Raw genomic sequence first — 22,375 nt, forward strand, 5'->3', positions numbered from 1 at the left:
AGTGACGCACAGTCAACGTTGTCGGCTGCAAATCAAGAAGAAAAAAGTGCTCCCAACGCTGGCGAAGAGTATGATGAAAAGATGGACCTCGGCGCTTTCGACGATGAAGGGAAAGACCAAGGGGGCTGGTGCCGCTCCATAGGCGGCAGATACGTCCCAGAGGAAAAAGTGGGAGAAGTATTAGCAAGAAGAAGGGAACGAAAAACACTAAACCTGAAGAAAAACAAAGCCATGGCAGAGAGGATGGTCGACAAGCTGCAAGTTCGCCTACCATCGGGAACAGAGAAGATTGTCCTACGACCAGCGGGATGAATCGACAACATAAAGAAGAAGCTGGGGGTTTTTGCTGGAGACGCTATACTGGAGGCGGCCGGTCTGTCCCCTATGGCAGAAGAGGACATTGTCTTCAACAAAAATAACCAGACGATCCTAATATCAACCCCGGACAAGGAAAGGGCCGAGGCTTTCGCCAAAATCAAGAACATCCGAGTCGGAGAAGAAGATGTCGAAGTGACTGGCCACCCAGCGATGCCCGAGGGGGGCAAAGGCGTCATCTACGGGATTAATCTGCAGTTGACGGAAGAACAAATACACAAGGCGTTGGACAACCCACGGAACCCAACGTATACGGCAGTAAGAAGACTAGGAAGGACGTCCGAAACAGTCATCATTAACTTCAAAGAACTGGATGTACCGAGGGCCGTAAAATTCTCCAGTCAATGGATTCCATGCAACCTATATAAGAAAAAGTACGACGTGTGCTACGCATGCGGCAAGATTGGGCACAGGCAAGACGTCTGCCCAGATCCAACCAGCACCCGCTGCCGAGGCTGCGGGCTAAGAAATCAGCCAGAGGAGCATGCCTGCGAACCGAAGTGTCTTCTCTGCGGGAAAAAGCATCAGTTAGGGGACCCGACATGCAGGGAACTCTACAGGAAGCCTCACTGGGTTAAACAACGCGACGCGACCCAGGCCGAGGCTAGGGCCGAACAAGACAAGAGAGGAGCGACCACGGGCAGAGGCAGGCCTCCAAAGAAGGTCATGCTTCCACCTGCGGCCAAAAAACAACGATCCGAGTCCAGGGACACAAGTGCACCCAAGCCGCCACCCAGAGACCAGACCCACTGGCCGGACCTGCGTGAACCAGGAGAAAAGAGGACCCACTCTGGTATGCCTGTAAGCTTCGCAAGCGCGGTCTCCCATGATATGACACCAGAATTAGAGGCACAGGCCAATATGTTTAAAAAAGAGATAGAAAAGAGAGATGAGGAAAATCGCCATCTAAAAGAAATAATTAAAACTCTAATGGTAACAGTAAGCCAACTCAAAGAGCAAGTTGGGCAGCTAACGAACACTACAGTGCAAGCTGCGCAGGCGGCGCAAAAAAGACCGCTTACCTCTGTCCAGAGAATAGCCGCCCCACAGGCGCAGCATGAGGGCAGCATGGATGTAGATACGGTAGGCACCGCAAAGAGGAAGGCGGAGGATCATGAGACGGCTCAACCCGAGAGAAACAAAAAGATACACAAAAACATTAACGAGAGCGAACTAGAAGCACGCCTCAAGGAACACGAGGAAAGCATACTAAGCAAACTAAGCGATACCAGAGATAAGAAAGTCCAGGCTATAACAAATCAAATGAACTCACTTCTGACCATGCTAGGAGGCGAAGAAAGAGCTCATCCCGATCCGAAGCCTCCCTCGAGGCCGGAAGCCCCGTTCTCTCACTCATCATGGACAAGACAGGGACCATAATTTGGCAGTGGAACTGCAGGGGCTTCAAAAAGAAAAAAGCATTGCTGCAACAGCACATTCTAAATCAAGGAGAGCCTCCGCTTGCTGTGGCGTTGCAAGAAACAGGAAAGCCCCCAGTCAAAATTTCAGGGTATCGCACATTCGACAGCGGAAGAGGTGACAAATCTAGAGTAGCCACCCTAGTCAAGAATAACATTGCGGCCATTGAACATGACGCAAGTACGGATGAAGTGGAGGCCGTACTCGTAGAAATTCTCACCGGCAAAAAGAATAGGGGAAGCATATTCGTCCTGAACGCCTATAGCCCCCCTCGTCACAAAAAGGCACAGTTTGAGGCGACATTTAAGAAAGCGTTGAGGACAGCAAAATCATGCCCTCTGCTCATAGTGGGGGATTTTAACGCAAATCATCACGAATGGGGTTACTCCAAAATCGATAGGAAAGGTAGAATGCTGTGGGAAGCGATTCAGAAGACAGGACTCTCGCTATTCACGGATCCGAACAAGCCAATCAGAACGGGCAACAGCATCTGCTGTGACACATCACCGGACCTAACACTAGGACACAGGACGGGCTAAACGTCGTGGAAGAACACGGGCGAAAATCTTGGCAGCGATCACTTTATAATCGAAATCCAAATTGATAGGAAACTAGGGGTGCCCATACATAATTCAAAACAGGCCACCGCAACTGACTGGGGCAAATTCAGGGTATCAGATCAACAGCAGACTTAGGCGAAATCGGAAACATAATAGAGTGGACGTCAACCGTTGTCTCACACGTAAAACAGGCCACCGAAACAATAGAGGGAGATGACCTCCCATTCCGATTAGACAACAAACTTAGAAATATGTGAAACCGAAAAACAATTCTCGAGAATAAGCTAAAGCGCCAGAAATGGAACAGGAAGCTCAGGAAGAAAATAGCCGAGCACAATAGAGAAATAGAGAGCTACGCATTCAAACTAGAAGAGAAAAGGTGGGATCAAAAATGCGACGAGCTAGAGAAGAATATGAGCCATCCCAACACGTGGCGGATGCTGCGTCACCTCATAGACCCCACCAACACCAAAACCCACGCTAACATTGAGCAAATCAAGGCCAGATACAAATTTGACGGAACCGATGAACAGCTCATCGACCGACTTAAAGACATATATATAGGCCCCGCATTCCCGGCAGTGGATAAAGAATATCAGGGGGCGGAGAATCCGCTACTGGACGAACCCATTCTAGTAGCAGAGGTCAGAGCTGCGCTCTTTGACCTCAAAAGAAACACAGCACCTGGACCAGACAAGATAACCTACGGCATGCTTAGGAACTTAGACGACAAGTCTATAGTTCACCTTACAGCATATTTTAACAAAGTTTGGGAATCCGGGGACGTCCCTAAACACTGGAAACATGCCAACATAATTTTAATCCATAAGAAGGGCAAAATCCCGGGTATATAAAATCTCAGGCCAATTTCACTGACCTCGTGTCTAGGCAAATTAATGGAGAAGGTAATTCAGACGCGACTAACTCGATTCGCGGAAGAAAACAGCATCTGGCCCCACGAGATGGTAGGTTTCAGACCACACCTTAGCGCTCAAGATACCATGCTAAGGCTCAAACACGATATAATAGACAAACAAAAGACCAAAGATACAAGAGCAATATTGGGCATAGACTTAACCAAAGCGTTTGATAATGTCAGTCACTCGGCAATCCTTGACGGCCTGTCAGATATTAGCGTAGGGAAGAGGACCTTTGATTACGTCAAATCATTTCTCAAAGACAGAACAGCAACTCTGCATATGCAGAGCCTCAGCTCGGAAGAGATTAAATTAGGAAACAAGGGCACCCCACAAGGGTCCATCTTATCCCCCTTCCTATTTAATCTAGTTATGAAAGACCTCCCGCGCAAATTAGGAAGCATCGAAGGGCTAAAAACGAGCGTCTACGCAGACGGCGTCAATGTTTGGCTAAATGAGGGCAGTGATGCGTCTATCGAGGAAAGGCTCCAGCGGGCAGCCGACATCATAGACCTCCATGCCAAAAATAAGGGTCTGAGCTGCTCCCCGACGAAGTCGGAACTACTAATCATCAGGCCTCGGACGAGGACAGCCAATGCATCTCCTCCCAGAATCTCCATAGAATTGAACGGGAAAGAAATTGTGCAAGTAGATGAGATCCGAATTCTGGGCATGCTCATAAGCAAAACAGGAAACAATTCCACGACTATAGCTAAGCTAGACGCGCATGCAAACCAAGTAGTAGGCATCATTAGAAGAATCTCGGCCAGAGGTAGAGGGCTAAAGGAGAAGAACAAGTTGAGGCTGGTCCAGGCCTTTATCTTGAGTCGGATCTTCTACTCAACCCCATTCCTTAACATCAAAAAAGCAGACAAAAACAAGTTAGACGCCATAATAACGAAATGCACGAAACGAGCACTGGGACTCCCAATCTCGACCTCAACCCTGGCACTAGAGGGAATGGGGGTGCATAACACATGGGAAGAGTTAGCGGAAGCAACGAGAAGGCGCAACTCGAACGCCTAAGTCTAACTGAGACAGGGCAACAAATTCTAAGCTGGGTAGGACTACAAGGGAACAGAGGCACTAAACACCAGACGTTCCACATTGAGTCCAAAATTAGGAAAGCCCTCACGATCTCACCGATACCCAAGAACATGCACCCACAACACGATCAGGAAAGACGCCAGCACAGAGCCAAACACTTGGTAACAAAACTAAGCAGAATGCCACCCGAGACGGTTGCCTACACAGACGCCGCTTTTGACGATGACGGGAACTCTGTCTCGGTGGTAGTCGACGGGTCCGGAATAGCGCAAGGCAAGATATATACAAGCGGAGTAGACGCCACGGCAGCGGCGATCGCCCTAGCGTGCGTTAGTACGAACGCGAAGGTGATCATCAGTGACAGCAAATCAGCAATAAGGAATTTCTGCAAAGGCAAAATATCACACTACGCGTTGGACATATTATCGAAAAACAACATAGACAGAGGGATCACCCTAACCTGGGCCCCCGCTCACACCAACAAACTAGGAAACGAAGCGGCCAACGCCCTTGCCCGAGCGCTCATTATCCGGGGGGGACGCCGGCCTCAACCTAACTTTAAAGTCGAGATGCTCGCGACCTACAACGAAGTCATTGAGCACTACAAGTTAGGACGGCGGAAATATCCACCCCCAGATAGGTCCCTCACATTCACAGAGGCAGTCACCTGGCGCCGCCTGCAAGCCAAGAATCACATGTCTCCCAGATGGAGATACCTCACGCAAACTGGAAATCTGGAGGACCAGTTCTGCAGATTCTGTAGTGATATAGGAACGTTAAAACATATTCTCTGGGAGTGCAGCCACTCCCCGGGCTACAATTTATTCAAGGATGCAGAAGCATGGGAGACCGCGCTTCATAGCGAAGACCCGGCGACACAGGCCAACATTGTCCGACTGGCAACCGAAGCGGCGAACCGCTTTGTCTACTAGCCCCTGCCTCTTGGGGTGACATCGGGCTCCCTGGACGCCTGCGAGCGGTGCCGGAGCTCCGGTGTCGCCTCTTCCGGACAATAAAAGTTTTCACCACCACCATCACCACCGAGTGGCGTGCTCGTCTTTGTGCAACGGCACCTGTAACGTTAACAACGTGCCTACCAGAGACTATCGCCTCCCCCGCGTCTCCCGGGACCCGACCGACACATTTCGCCCTTTTGTGGCGGCTGCCCAAAAAATGTCGGCGACGAAAAATGAAAACCCAAAAAGAGCGAACTTATCGCGCGCTTTTCCCGAAGACCGCCTGGGGAGCCAATCGCCGTCCGATGGGAGAGGTTAGAGAGGGGGATCGGCGAGGGTGCGCCGCGCGGCGGCGTAGTTCACAGAAAGTCGCTACTTTCAAATTATCAAGGGACTTTAGGGCAACCCATGCTCGCCACAGCAGACAGCCGCCCGCCCGCGCCAGGGCTACCAGGGTAGCCGCGCGCGTTAGAACATACCGGCATCAAACCTAACACAGAAAGCGAAAAAACGGGGGAGGGAACGACGTCCTGAGCACCTGCATAGTGTTCTAGAATTCTAGAACAGTATAGCACTTGATTTGCGAATGTGCATGCGATGGGTGGATGAATAAGCGCCTTGAATGTATAGAGATGTAGACAAATAATTACTGACAACTCTCTGCGTCAACAAGTCTACTGGTCTACGTTGCTAATTCTGCCAGTCTTTAGTACAGCCCTCCCCCGTTTTTTTATCTTTAAGTGTACTTTGTTAATAAGTTTACTTGGGTGGCGGTGACACACGTCACTTAAGCAACAAACTGGTAATATATTTTCGACTTATTATAGCCTTGATTATTCTAGCTATTAATCAGATAAATCCCGTGCTTATTTCTAATCGTTAAAATTTCTTTTTTTCCCTCCGCTCTCTTTAACCGTCAGGCGCTTCGGTCCAGCATTGAGCGCGCATACGTCGTGTGGAAGCACCGTAACAGGGTGATCCTCTAGACATTCCTCCAGCAAACAACACAGCTTTTTTTTTTGCGACTGCTGTTGCAGTCGCTGATTCTTTAAGTGCGATGATTCTTTAATTTAGCTTGTGTTGTGAGTTCGATTGAACTGCTTAACCAGTTCCCCGTGCAATACTGTAGTTGCTGGAGCGAAAAGCGAGCAACAGCATTGATACATTTCATCTTGCACGTCATAGTAATTGAAACAAGAAGCCCTTAGTTTCCCATGAATTTCCTGCCGGCTTTTAGCTCCGGGAAAGATGGCTCAATGTAATTGTTAGAAAGAAATAGCATCCAAGCGCAAAAGCAAAGTATTCTGCACAGTGCAGCTCGCATTTCAATGAATTACGGAAATTTCGGAAAGGCTCGCGCCTGCGTTGTCGAAGAAGGGTAGCCAACATCAGTTAGCGGCTAGTCGTCTTCGTACCAAAGTCCGGCACCATCAAAGCAGACTCACGACAACGGCAGCTTGTGAGACCGATAAAACGCGGAAATTCATGAGTGGGCGATGTCCAACTCTAATTCTGGATCACCATTAGGGCGCGAGCGCGAGACGCCGTACAGCTTTGGCATGCATTGACTTACGATTCAAAGATTCACGTAAGGCAGCCGACGCAGAAACAAGCGAAAATCATCAGCGATTCCAAGTGACCGAAAAAGGTGGCACAATAAAAAGGGTAGAATATGCATGGAAATCAGTTCAAGTGCTGACGCGCGTATAAGAAAAAACAAGGCTCGAACGTCTCGTTTAGAATGCTACATAAAACGGTAACAGTAGCAGAGTACTGAACCTGCAAGGTAGTAAACCAAGTATAGCTTTTATACAATCAACGGACAAGAACGCAGCTGCTGATGTATACATAGTGCCCCGGAATAAAACGGAGCAGACGGAGAACAAAATATCTCTTTTCGCGACGCGCCATACAAGCGGATGCTTAGTACTTTTGGGATACCCGGATATTCAGCTTGACACGCATGGTGTTTGCCTCATCAGCAGCCCGGACGAAGGAGAGCACTTTTCCCACAGGCCTGTGCTCCGTTTTATTTGGGGGGCACTGTAGCACATGTATATACACTAAGAAACTTTTTTTTTTCGGAGAAAGTTGAACTTGACTTTTTTTCTTATTTCTCACGTGTCAGTGCATTTAAACGCAGTGATGTCTGGGATGCAATTGTCTGAGCGGCAGCGGAGAGACCGTTAAGAATTTGACTGCTTGTGGGCCAGCGCTCTGCGGTCAATCGGCTGCTTAGTTTGTACGTTAAGTTCAGCCTTTATGTCAAACAACATATCTCGTGTAATTTCACAGCTTATTTCCAAACGTTAACGTTTATGCGCTCTTTAAAAGATACATGAGCTCAGTCTACAGTTTTCTTTTCGGACACTACAAAACTGCACGTGTGGGGGCGCGCGTCTGTGAAAAGAACTCACGCGCACTTAGTCAGTATATTTTTGCAACGCCGCATACGGTCAGTATACTCTTGAATGTTTTCATTGTGTGTTTGCAAACATACAATCCCTGCAGCGCGCTGCGAAGAAGCAAATCACGATCATAGGCGATGTGCGCATGGTTCTGCATTAGGCAAAGCCAACTTTCACCGTAGTGCAGCCCCCCCGATTCTCACTTTCAAAACGCCAAGCAATGGCGAGGAATGGCGGTAAGAGATTTATTCTGATGCAATGAAATTGCAGCATATAAAAATATTGAGAAAACTTGTATTTGGGCTGGATGGTATACATAGAGCTTTGGAAAGGTAATAACAAGCTCACTGTTAAAGACCTTTGCATCGGGCGAGGAGGTTGTCTAAACACCTCCTCTCTGGACTGTTGCGAACTGGTTCTGCTGCAACCTCTACCGTGTTGACGTCAGGCGCGCACAACAGCCCAGCGATCAATATGCGGACGCCTAGGAAGCGCTCGTTGCAAAGGTGTTTAAACGCACAGGAGAGGAAGAAAATTACAGAAAATATGCGCTCTCATAAGAGTTAGATCTTGTTGTGTCGTTTTCTTCCTTCCGTGCGTGTTTTTCAATCGCTTGTTTTTTCTCCTTCCAATGCAAACGATTGTGCGGTTAAAAACAAAACAAGCTTCGCCATGGATGCAAAGTTGAAATGACGATCGCGACGTACGACGCGCTTCTCACAACGGTTCTCGGTTCTCACAACGGAGTAAGCATGCAGTTCGGGCAAAGCAACATCACCGGTCCTTGGCTGCCAGTATCCTAAAAAAAATGCATAGCCATAACACCCTGCACTAATAAAAAATGCTTGGAGAGGTGCGACAGAGTAAATGTACTTGCCAACTTACGCCCCTCCCCCCACCTCCTCTTTTCTATCCTTTGCGCACGATCCCCGCGTCGCTACTTATACCAAGCTGATTAAACCTCCAGCAGAAAAAGTAGTAGCATGTGGTTATTGTCGGATATGAAAATGGAAGGAAAAAATGTTTGCCAGCCCAGGTATTTGCTATCCGATATGTAAAACACAGAATTGCGAACGCACAGAATCGGTGCTCACACTGCACTACCGCGGACTGAGGAGTACGACAAAACATCTTTATTTATTTATATTTATTTAGTCAGCGGGAAGGGGGGGGGCGGCTTAGTCCAGGGTCCCGTTGACCGTGGCAGCATGCATTAACAGCGCGGCGAGCCAGCAATGTCCTGCAGGGCGGCCTCCCAATCTTCCATGCAGGGGTGAAGGAGAAGGCTTAAAGAAGGAGTAACTTGGCACGCCCAAATCATGTACGCGTCTCTCAAGAAAACAAACAAAAATTCACATAGTACGCGTATATGACGTCACATTTGTGTCTCGTGATTACACACCCAGGACCTGCAAAATATCTTCCTGCTGCGCGCAACGCCTCTCGCGAGTCTTTTTCTACGAAGCCGTGATCGCTTAGGTACCTTGCTTTTCATTTTGACACGTTTCGCGCGCTATCTCTCTTCGCTGACCCAATCAGCAACTTTTGGGGGGAAACTGGAATTCGCCATTTCCTTTGAGTGGTCGTCGATAGAAGGACCGGGCGTTGTCGACGGTACCATTATTTAATACTTGAACTGTCACTTTTGAAGTGAAAGTATTTCTGAAGCACAATGAGCGACCGCTCTGCCAGGAAGAGGCTGAAGCAATACCTCCACGAAAGTCAAGATTTTGCTGTGCCGCCATCGACTCGTCACTACAGGCAGCGGCTAGCAGACGACAACGGTACTGCTGCTGCAATGAACGCAACGGAGCTTGTGTAGCCGCTGCCGCGATCGCCACATGCTCGTTTGTCAGGTTCAGGCAGTCCGGAAGACGATGGGCAATCATTGCTCGAAGACGACGAGAGCACAGGTGGCACTGGCGTGGGTGAAATACCTCTGAGCGAGCAGGGAACACGCATGCACGACGAGGAAACGCTCACTGCTGCTTTCAATCAGTACGGCGACGACACCCTACCAGGCTCCTCAACCACAAAAGCGGCCGCGATCGTGATGGTTTTAGCGTTCGTGGTTGCGCACGGACTGCCCTGGGAAACTGTTTTCGGCCTTGTGCGCCTTATCAATGGGTTGTTTGGATTTAAAAATGACGTGCTACTTCGAAGCAAATATTTGCTTAGAAAACTGTGGGCGCCCCAAGTTGCCGGCTGTGTGCAACATCACTACTATTGCGATGTTTGCGGCAGCGTTTTGCATAGTGGAAATAGCACAAAAGACGAAATGCAGTATGATACGTGTCAGAGAAGCCAGAGGACATCCCAGTTAAAGGTGCGAGGTTGTTTTTTTACAATAATGAACCTAAAACAGCAGCTCCTTGTAAAGATCGAAACATGCAAAGATCTGCTATTCCGGCAAATAAAGATGTTTGAAAAAACCTCTGGCGACGAAATTCGGGACATCACTAGTGGAGCCATCTACCGAAATCTCCGGCGTCAGGGACACATCACTTCGGGAGACTTAACCGTAACCTTAAATACTGATGGAAGCCCTGTGTACAAGTCTTCAAAAACGTCTGTATGGCCAATACAAATTGTAATCAATAAACTGCCTCCAAAACTTCGCCAGAAAGCTCCAATACTTGCTGGACTTTGGTTTGGCCCAATGCACCCGAACATGGATGTCTTTATTGAGAAATTTGTGGAAGTGACAGAGGCCATCGGGACACTTGTGTGGACATGTTGGCAGGAATCGATAAGGTCAACTATTCACGTCATTTGCTGCTCCCTTGATGCCCCTGCTCGTGCATCAGTGACCAACCAAACTCAGTTCAATGGAAGGTTTGGGTGCCCATGGTGTGAAACATGTGGAGAAATGGTTCAAGGTACTAGCCTCCTCTTTTTGATGAAATCTTTCTTGTATGATACCTCACATTATTGTCAGAGACCTAGCGTGCAGCTGCTCATGACAGTCCAGCTGTTTATGAATGGATGGAGGCATATGCAAAGATGCATATGTCACTGTGAAACCTAACTTGAGGTTAAACATCAAGGTTTCACTTAAATGCTCTAAAAATAAAGTTAATTGTTTGGAAGAAGTTATCTTGGGAGGTAAAAATAACTCTGGAATGCATGCGCACAATAACATATTTACATGTGCTTTGTCAATGCTGTAACACACAAGTAACAAATTATTAAAAATGCATTGTTTCTAGTGAGTGCTCACCATATAGTACAACAGTTGCTGGAAGTGCCAACATTCATGATGTGCATTTTTTTATCTTCACCAGTTTTTATTTTCAATTTTGACACCAGAACTAATGCCATGTTTATGATTTCAGGGGCTCGGTGTTACCGTGACACAAGCGTGAAGGATTTAAGGACAGCAGTCAGTGTGCTCAGCGATATGAACAGGGCTATGAGGCACGGCGTACCAGTGAATGGATTGAAAGGACCATCACCCTTAGTTAATCTCAGTCACTTTGACATCGTCAGTGGCCTGGCGGTAGAATGCATGCATTGTATTTTACTTGGAGTCACCAGGCAAATGACAGAGTATTGGCTGGATTCAGCAAACTCACTTGAGCTTTTCTACATTGGTGAGTATTAATTTCTACTCACTAACTTGAAGCTGACATGCTCTAAGAGCTTACAGCACATATCCTTAATTGAAAATGGATGACAATTTGGTAGACAAGCAGTCATCATTTTTGTAAACAGGAATCGCACATGCTTTCATCCAGTCATGAGGTATTTCACCTGTGGCAAGTGATTACTAAATAAGTTCAGTTAGTAAGTGATAAGTTACCTGTGTGAAGCGATAAGAATAATGTTTAGCATTGCCACTTTGTGCAAGGAAAGATTAAGTTAATGCCAACAAAAGTTAATGCCAACTGCGTGGTCATTAAATTTTAGTCTGATGGAACAAACAAGAGAGCACGCCACATCATAGAAAGCTGGTTTTAGTGCAGTATTCCCCGCAACACGTAAGCAGCAGACAAGCCTTTTCTTTCAGGCTTCCTGTGTGTCTCATGCAGTCATTATTTTCGCCTAAAAAAGTGCCGCATTATCTGATAAGTATTTCCTAATTTCTGTCTGATGTGGCATTTTCTTGTCCACACCTTCATACTTCATACAGCTTAGCACCAAACCACTACCTTGGTTGATTAAAATGTTAATTTCTGAGAGTTCGCTATGACATGTTTGCACTAAATGACGGCACCCAGAATTTGACAAGAAGTTCTTTTTCTCTTTCTGTCTCTCTACATTTTTAGAAATTTTGGAATGTTCACTGAAATGCTTGGTCTTTTGAAGAAATGCTATGGGCACATCTACTTACATCTCTCACGTCTCTCACTGAGAGGTCAACAGAAGACTGAAGACAACTTATAATGAAACAAAATATGTTGGGTCAGTAGCTGCATTCTCAGAATGCAAACACAACTTTGGTAGCTTCTCCCCTGACAGCTAAAGTAGTGCTACAAACTGCTTTAGGACTCTGCGATACATGTCAAGTAAATCCTTCAGACGCCATAATGAAGATATAGTAAAAAGGGAAGGTAAGGATGGATTGGTTTATATACCATTTAATTATGCCACTGTAAAAACATAGTTTGTGAACAGGCTTCTATAGGGGAAGCCGAAACGTCTTGTCTGGACCCAAACCATAGTTTACAAGCCCCTTTTGTTTCTTGAAATAAACATATGCTTTGTGTTATGACATGTTTCAAGGTGAATTTTGCCTTCTGTACATATCAATGCTTGTAATAATTGCTCTTTTTGTAGGTGCTCCATCAACTATAGCCAGCTTAGATAAGCGATTATTGAGCATTCGACCGCCTCACTCCTTCACACGACTTCCCAGATCTTTGGCTGACCGGTGCTTCTGGAAGGCAAGCGAGTGGAAAAATTCGGTTTTGTTGATTGAAGGCATCTACACATTACTCTTGGCAGAAATTTCATCTGCACGTCTTCAGCATGCAGGTAATTTAGACTGACTTCATACGGCAAGCATGATTATTGTTTCTTTAATTTTTTAGTTGTGCATGAAGTCAATGAGAAAGAAAGTGTTTAAATCTTGTTTCCTACGTCGGCAGCAGAAAGTGTTGGATTCTTGTCGTTGTGGTAAACTATGTGGCTCATTAACGAATTATAGTTTGGCCTCATAAATACTAAAGTAACAAGGCAGTTGAAAGCTTTTCAAGATGCACCAAAATCAGCAATGAGTTGATATGAGTCCGCGCTCATATTGTGCTTGTTCAGTCTGTGTCTTTTGTGCACCATTTTAATATAGATGTGAGAAGATAGGTTGCGTGGTGTGGATAAAAATGTTTATCAGAAGACCTGTTTGTTTACTGCACACTAGAGGCATGTCCCAAAAACATGCATGCTTGGTTCGCTCATGTTTTTTTAGTAAGAGCATCTTCTTTTTCAGAAAGCCTACTGAAAGCATTTGTCACGAAAGCAGAACTCTATGGAGCCCGCTTCATGATGTTTAATCTCCAGCAGGTTTTGCACCTTACTTCTAGTATCAGAAGCCTCGCGCCATTATGGGCAACTCAGCCTTTCCATTTGAAAGTGGGAATTGTAAAGTGACAAAAATGGTGAATGCAGCCAAGGGGGCCCCAGCTCAAATCATAGAGCTAGTCATCATAGAGCAGGAGTTACAGCTAGCACTGCAGATGCTATATATGCCAGATAATGTGATGTCATTCTGTTCCAACTTGTTGGGCAATGAGGTAACGAAAAAAGCACATCGAGTTGGGGATGTATGCCTATTTGGGGTACCAGTAAGAGCATCCTTGACGCCAGAAGAATTGAATGCATTGTCAACATTTTCAATATGCCGATCAACATTATAAATGAATTTAAGAGAGTCAGCTTCAAAGGGACAATAATTAACAGTGAGCAATATCGACTGGCAAAAAAAAGTGACTCATCGACTGAACTTGCTTCAAACTGTAGATTTTTGCTTGTTCGCCGCATTCTGCATGTGCTCGAAGCAGATGCTGAAACTCCTGGGACAGTTCTCTTCATTTGTCAGAAGTTGGCTGTTGATGAGGGCAACATAGAATTTTCTGCACATATCAGACAGTGCGTTCGCTCACCTGTTACCATGTGTGTTGTGCTCAGGCCCTCTGAGATTGAAATGCCATGTTTGTTTGTTGAATTTAGGACTGAAGGCATGCTATATTTGTACATTACGGAGCATTATTGAACGTGAATAATGGTTTAAAGAGATCATACAGGTGCAAATGTGCAATCTGGACAATACACAGAATAAGCTAGCTGACACACAATAGAAGGTCGTGTAAAAAAGTGAAGGTGTACATCACCTACTCCTCTCCTGCACCCTTCACGACGAAGCAGAAAATGTTTCAACTGTGTGCCATAAAACCTTCCACAAAAATCTTCTTATCATGAAGCAGAGGGTACCCTGCCTGCAGCTGAAAATGTCGACGTGCGGCACTCTCTGAATACCACCGATCCACTTTCAGGACAAACTGATGTTGAACAGCGTCCTTACAGTAGTGAATCATGCTGTTTTGTGACCTTCATTCAAGGAATGATAACCAAAAAATGATCGTTTGACATTTTGTTCGATGCATGGCCTAGGTAGCTAATTGAGGACCCTTGCAGAAAACTGTATAGACCTGTGCATCAAGTCTTTTTGAGTTTTGTGTATCTCATTTGTAAATTCCGTTCTCTTCTGCTGCCTTAATTTCAAAATTGGCATCACAACAGCAATCAGTGGATTAGATCATTCTCTCCTTCTTTCCAAGTAGTTGTAAAGCCCTTTTCTTATTCTAGTGGCCATTTTAAGCTTTGAAAGCATCAGGGCAGAAATGGCGAAGCACTTCACTTTGCTTCAATTCTTAATTTTACATCTCAGCTGGAAGCGTTGCTAGAAGCGGTTTGTGTAGATGTGTTGTGCAATGATTTGTTTTTGTGTTTGTTTTGAAATTAGAAGTCTTCTCTGCAAATACCATTTTGAAACATGTAGCGGTGGCATTTTGTTTTCCACCTTTAAACCCATTTGCTTGCTTCCGCGCATACGTCTCTCATTTTCAGTAGCTCCTCAGGCCTGTCATAGAGTCAGGGTGGTCAATGGCCCACTGTAGGTGCTGTTAATGCAAATGTGAAATCTCTACTCTTCTTTTCATTTTCATTTTCGGTGTACCTCCAGTGGTGTATTCACTGTATCCTGGTTTCCTGTTCTGAGGCGTGCACATCAACTTAGGGCAGCAAATGGTCTCATTACCATCCTCACACATGGGATCACAACTGAGTAACACAAGCTTGTGCAGGCCTATGACCACAGGCATGACCAGCCATTATATTTCAAACCCAGTTTGTAGTTCACCAAAAACAGGATCCCAGAGCAAAAGCGTTCTCGTGCTTCACACACAAGTTTAATAAAATAAATTAGTTGATATTTGGGCTCATACCCATGTGTGCCCTCTGCATGCAATATCTATAGCCATGAAGGGTCTCTAGTGTGTTAGTGGGGCATTTAGTGAACGCTGTTACATGGTTAATAATTTTGAAAAGTAGATAACCCTAAATAAAAAAAAAATCTATAAACATTTGCAGAATTAAAATGCAGTTCATGTTAAAGCTGCTGTCGTGTCTATTATTGAGGTAAACGAGCTGAAGCACCCAGATTATTTTTAACTTTGTGTAACTACTTATATATTTTGCACTGATATTTATAATTATCCCTTGATCTTCTGCATATTATGCCTCTTGATGTGTGTTCAAGAAATTAAGTTGCAATGCTCAAATCTTTTCTTAATGTTCATCTTATTTCTTCTGCATTTCTTTCATGCCATGATATTGTGGATACATTTTTGTTTTGTGACATGTTCATGCTGAACTTTGTATATTAATAAAGAATCTGTGTTCTTGTTTCCTATATTTTACATTCAATGATGTGGCACACCCATGTAGATAAAGGAAAGCATTAAACATGAAATATATATGACATATATGTATCAATAATCATTGCAGGAATTAACATGCAAATACAATATGGTTTGCCAACCAGATGAAGGAAATTGGTATGAACTATCTATCTCGGTGATAAACTGTAAAACTATGACACAAGCTTTAATTCTCCTAATGATGTTTGATATTATTACGTGGTTGCATAACAAGCGATGGGGCACGGTGACACAACAGAAACAGAACGACGTGATGAGATGACGATGAAATATGTGCTTTAACTGTGAGCGGGCCTGGCGCGAGCGCTCCGCCCCGCGCCACTGCCCGCTTCATCTTCGTAGCACTACCCGGGGCAACCGAGCGATTGTCCCAATCGATTGCTAGAAATCCAATGCATGAAGGGACGATGAACACAGACACATGATTAGGACATGAAACGTTCGATACCACACTGAATTCGAAGATGGGATGAATGCTTGCCCCGCAGCATCAGGTCCAATGTTCACCATTTGCAGAAGGCCCAGGTCCCTGGACACGCCGAACGGCTTGGGCGGGGGTGCTGTCTTCGCTCGAGTGGTCGTGAGGTCGCTTCGTTGTGGGGTCGGTCAATTCGGCTTTGGGCTCTTCTTGATCGTCGTTTGTTGTGGTCAGGGCTGGGGACGGGGCTGGAGAGAGTGGCTGGTCAGATCTGAGCACAAAGGGCTGGGGCAGAGCTGGGCGGCGATCTTTATGGGCTCTCGGATGATGAACCCGGGGCATGGATGGCTTCGACGGTGCAAGGCGAGGACGGGGATGAACCGCACCTCCGACCAAATGTTACGTGGTGGCATAAAAAGCGATGGAGCATGGTGACACAATCAGAACAGAACGACGTGAAGAGATGATGGTGAAATATATGCTTTAACTGTGAGCGGGCCTGGCGCGAGCGCTCCGCTCTGCGCCACTGCCCGCTTCATTTTTGTAGAAAAATTTAAGTGTTAAATTTGAGGAGCATACACCTATTGAATTTTCCAAACCAAATAGAACATCCAGTCGAGAAATATACCCATTTAAGCTAGAGATATATATCGTGAAGTACATGTCATTTGGAATTCCGGGGACCAATTCAAACTTTGAAAGCCAATTTCAATATCCAATAGTATAGGATATATATGAATTTTAATATAGTTTTGGAGTCATAATATGGAAAATCCAGTTGAAATATGAACATGGGAATCTTTGGGAGTGCCCATTGTTTGCAAAACCATTTGGGCAATTCCATTAGCTGCCCAATTGGTTCTAACTTTGTGTCCAATTGAGCTCATATATGGTTATGTTCAATTGGGTCAGTATGGAGCCGAATGGAACCTGTTATGACAACTGGTTTAATTTTTTTACGGGGAGGATTAGTGAGCCAACTGGCATGGACTCTGAATGAGCACTGTGAAGTCGACTGCTGGCGCTGTACGAGCATCGTGATCTTACGAGAGAGCTGTACAATGTCTCCTACAGCTCAGTGTATAAGATCTACGAGACTGTACAAGCTGTACGAGACCGCGCATGAGGTCTGCGGGGTTTTACGTGAACTGTACGAGATCGTCTACAAGCTGCTTGAGCCCTCGTACATCTGTACGAGGCATCGTAGACGCCGCACGAGACAACGTACAATCCTCGTACAACTCTACAAGACGTCGTAGACGCCCTACGAGACATCGTACAACTCTACGAGACATGGTAGACGCTCTAAGAGGCCTCCTAGAATTCTTGTTGAAATCACATAGCTCCTAGAAATCTTTTACATTTCTCGCACACATCGTAGCATTCTCATACATTTTGCACACACTTTTTCAGTAGGGGAGTAAGGAGAAGAGAGTGCGAGGTGATGCGGGTGTCATTAGAAGGGGTTTCAGGTTATAGAAGATGAATTTGAAAGAGCAGGCAGTCTAAGGCAGGAAAGAATAATAGCTTCGGAAAACTGCACCGGAATAGAAAACTCCGTCAAAAAAGCCATTTTTCGACTACGATTTTTCGAAAGCCTTTTTTACTACGATCAAATCGTTTGCCTTGCTATTTTTTCTAATATAAATTGTTCTACAAATCCCAGTATACATCTCCCGTGTGCGTTATGACTTCTCATCCTTAATTGAATTTCTTCATGTTTTCGTTTCTTGTTTTCCAATCGTTTTCTTTTTAAACATGTTAGTATACGTAAAAAAACTTCTCTGCTGCACACTTTGTAGCCAATCCCCCAGTGTTAGTATGTGCCATATGTTATTTAATAAACAACAACGGCCTGCGCCCTGCATGGTGATTTTGGCTGTACACGGCATAGTGAAGCTATCAGTTCGAAATTAAAACCGCAAGACCATGAAATAAAAAAAGAGTGATTGCTGATGCTGACCATACAGCGGAATTTAGGTGACTGCAGCGTGCAGCGGATTGTTTTCACTTTTGTGAATCATCATATCTTGAGAGAGAGATGGGGTACGAACGCTCGTTTGCAAGCGCCCTTCGAGTTCTGCCAAAGCAAACATTTGGTGGCCCCGAAAGGGACCAGAAAAAAAAGTAGCTGACAAAGCAGCTTTGCCTTTTGGGGCAAGAGATAGTATTGACACATAGCAGCAGAGCCTGCCCGACGGCGTCGCTCATAGTGGATAGTGGCGAGCGATGGCTTCCATGAGTCGTAGGAAAGGGTCCTCGCAGCATCGTGCACCGTTGATATATTCCCACCAAATTCATGCCAGGTAGAACTCAGTAAGTAATGTATATTGCGCAAAAAGACGAGACAAAGAGGAGAAGTGGACAACGACGGCGCAGAGGCTTGTCCACTTCTCCTCTTTGTCTCGTCTTTTTGCGCAATATACATTACTGTCCATCATGGTTCACCAACTCGCCCAATCAGCCGTTCTTCTATAGAACTCAGTAAGCTCTGGCGAGAGGTTTTGTTAGCTTCTGATTAGCCGATGCTGGGCCTTCTGCCAGGCACTTTCAATATTTTGGATGTGGACCCCGGTGACCGGATCAACAAAATTGGCAGAATGGTTCAGTTATATGAACCAAATTCATACCAATTCCGTTGGCGTCCGTCAGATGCGGCGCACAGTTGTAGGCGGCCCACTCATCGCTGACGACCGTGATCCCTGGCTTGACGTTGGCAGTGATGATGGAGCTCAACGTCGTCGCCGTGTCCCGGCGGTTTATCAGGAAAAGGCGTAGCTCGTGCGTGGAGACACACCATCCCGAAAATTCAGGGACAACTGTACACCACACCGCCGTAGCTATTTGGCCGCTGCGGCGGCACGTTTTCACCGGCCAACAGGTGACTTTTTTTGGACTTCCCTAGATTTCTTCACCTGGTCAACCCTTCGGAGGCTGCAATAGGAGTTCGGCGGCGGTCACACCCGGTCGAAATTCGCCCAGTCGGTCCTTGTCTGCTTCTACAGATTGAACAATCCCTTCAAAATTCCATGATGGTCGGCGTGATGCGCTTCGTCATGCACCAGGTTATGAAAAGCACTTCAACGGTGGACTGCCCACTCAATGCAGCCGGGCCGTGCAATCCAGTTTTCCCGTGCAACTGTCACAGTTGCTTGGGATCACGGTTGCACAGGAATTGGGGCCGCTTGCTCTTGGCTGACTTCTTAACGATGGTAACGACTTGTCCCGTGCAGCCTGATAGTGCGTCATTAAACCCAAGCGGACCGCAGATGCTCCAAAACGCGGGTGTTGACGGGCGACCTCTGATGCTTGTTGACAGCTGAGGCCGCACTGCTGACCGCGGTGCGAGTCTGAGCGCTCTTAAGCACTCCTCTCGGGTGTTCTTGTCGCTCAAAATCTGGGTGATGGCAGCCAATTGGAGAACCGTACGAGTAAATGCCATAGTGGTCAATCTCTTCACTACCTGTCACTAGTCGGCGACTGCCACGGCGGTCAAGTGATGTGACCCGAAGGCTTACCCTCTTTATACCCTTTGCACGGAGTAAGCAGGACGTCCCAAATGACGTATCGAAGGAGGGGAGAGGGCTGGGACCGGCACGAGGTTTGGCGGGGGTAAAACATTCTTTTGCTGATGGCGCGGTGCGGAGGATGCGGTCCTATGTGATGATTCCCCACCCCCCTCCCCACACCCCATCTCCCCTTCCCCTGGACGCCAAGAGTGCCGCCACGTTTAAGGCCGACCCACATTAGGCGAACTTCCTTCGACAAACCTTGCGAACTCCGGCGGCCGTTCGCCGCTGATCAAGATGGGCCAGATATGCTCGCCGAGCGACTGGCCGCCCGCTGGAAGCTGCCGATGACAGCATCAGCGCGGACCAATCAGGGCGCGACCGGGGCTGACTTCCGCCCGCAGAATTTGAGTCGCCTTGACTGCTGGTGTGATAAACTTAGCGTCGAAAGCTGCACGCATCGAGTACAACGATAAGCTCATATCAAGTGCAGACGCGGCCAATATTGGATTGTTCGGATGCCGCATGCAAGGACGCCAGGAAAAACATCATCGTGTGGCCAGAGGTTGACGCGAGAATTGGAGCTGACACTGATGGTAAGCAAACGATCACCACGATGCCTTCTTTGACATGTGTTTTTTGTTTTCATCAGTGTGTGCGGTGCAAATGCTCATAACTAAAGCAGCGTCGACCCTGTTTTTCTCTTTCGGCAGAAACAACTTGTTCTCAGGCTGCAGTAAAGATCGAATTGCCAACCTGTAATTTTATTTAACTTCTCATTTTAAGCAGCAGCAGAAACCGCACATTACTCAGATGGTGCCGTGACCTCTATGCCAAACAGCAGCGATTTCTTTAATTATGGCTTCGAATGAACTAAAGGGCTGTAATTAATGATTGGTGCTACAAGTAATCGATGCGTCGGCGCTTGATACCATCTTCAATTTTAGCGGTACCTTGGGCGATATGTGCGGCGCGTTTACATCGATGCAAACTGTGAAAATGTTCGAAAAACTATACTGTACAGATAGCGCGGCACAGTTGCAAGTAAATTGCAGAAAGCAATGTTGAATCGACCTCTTTCGCTGTAGTGTTGCCTTTCGAATTAGGTAGATGTGAAAATTTCCAGCCGCTAAAGCAATTGCAGAGTAGCAAAAGGCACTGCGTAGCGCTATACTACGTAGCTAACTGTTGCCATGAAAAAAGAGAGGCGCAAACGATCGCTTTGTCATTCGTTCTCGTTATCATATTGCTGCCTCCCCCTATTGTTTGAAAGTCGTAGACAGCGCCTAGGCGAAGTGCTCATTCGGCCTCGAAGCTGGGCGGGCGATTTCAAGGTTGGAGCCGAAGCGAACGCAACAGTTGCCCAAACAACATTGGAAAAACTATCGCTGCTTGTCTGCAGGTCCAAATGTTTGTATGTTAGCCGAATAAAGTGTCCATGTCGACTAAGCAACCAGCTGATGAAAGAGCCAATCTGAGGGCGCCCCTGTGCCGGTGTATGAGCTTGTACATATATGAGAACTGCAAATAAGTTTTCTATTGCATACAAATTTGTTTCCCGTTACATGCGCGTTGCCAATGTACTGGCTGTGTGTAAATCATAATAATTCGCCAGTTTATTCGGAGCACTCAAATTGTAAACTCAGTCCTTTATGGTACATAGCGGCCGGCGGCAAACAAAAGGTTACGTGCAAAGACCCGGGGAATGCCAATGTTATAACAAGCATGACACAGCTGTTTATTTATTGCTGTATGGCATTCATTCCAGGCTCAAATACACAAGCCAGGTTTAAGGGCTTCAGGCACACAATTGCAAAAAAGTACAAAAAATGGAAGAAGAGAGCACCGAGTGGTTTTGGCGCCAGTGGCTGCGAGGGCATCAGATGGCCATATTTAAGTCGCTGATGTTCTTGAAAGATCAAGTGGAAGTTGGCAGGTTTGTGCTTTTTTCATCAACACATCTGTACGTGTGCGTAACAAAACACTGGTAATGTACTGGAACTTTCTCTTGTTATCAGCTTTTGTCTTGTATCATTAAACAACTGTAGTTATATTGATGCTAGAAATGAAACAAGGCATTGTGCATTATAATTTGTTATGCCAGGGTTTGGTAAAGCAACCACTTAGTATGTCTTTTTTCTGTACTCAATGAATGATTGTCTTGTCTTTCATTACCCAAAACCAGCACAAGAAGCAACTTCAAAGAAAGTGCCGAGAAAGACGTAGCAACCGCATAAAGTTTGTAACTTGGAGTCTACAATGGGAGCACTGGCGAATAGCTTTACTTTTTAGGAGGTAAGAATAATGTAGCATGCCCCTTGCACTCAAAAGCTTCTAAAATAGATCTGAGTTGCCTATAAGACTGAACAAGCTGCATGCATCTATAATTGTACAGCAAAAAATGTCTGCGCAGTGCCTCGTGAAGATTCTGAAAGCACCTACAGATTGCTCTTTTTCTCTTCACATTACAGATAAAGACCTTACTTCAGCTGAGGACAGTCTGCTCGAGGAAGGAGTCAGCAATCCTTTAAGCAGCAACTGCAATACTACCAGTACCAGAAAAAGCAGCTCGCAGCAAAGCACACTGAGCTCACGGAAAAGGGCAGACAAAGGCACAACGAAATGGAAAAACACAAATTGTAAGATCTTCTAGAGACCGATGAGGACGAGCCTATAATCCGCCTATTTCACTAAATATGGGATCACTAATTTCGCTAAATGTGGATTTTCAACCTCGGGGAGTGGTTGAAAATTCGTCTGCTACTGATCCTACTCCTACGCAACGGCTACCGCCATCTATCGCATACACCTGTCGTGAATATTACTTAC

General features: G+C 46.1%; 1 pseudogene; it reads left to right on the forward strand.

Moving 5' to 3' along the window:
• Nucleotides 1-384: 384 nt before the first annotated feature.
• Nucleotides 385-13,903, forward strand: LOC146187079 (uncharacterized; annotated as a pseudogene).
• The last annotated feature ends 8,472 nt before the right edge of the window (nt 13,904-22,375 follow it).

This window comes from Amblyomma maculatum, chromosome 6 (assembly GCF_055883805.1).
Source record: "Amblyomma maculatum isolate TAMU_Amacu chromosome 6, ASM5588380v1, whole genome shotgun sequence".
Taxonomy (NCBI): domain Eukaryota; kingdom Metazoa; phylum Arthropoda; class Arachnida; order Ixodida; family Ixodidae; genus Amblyomma; species Amblyomma maculatum.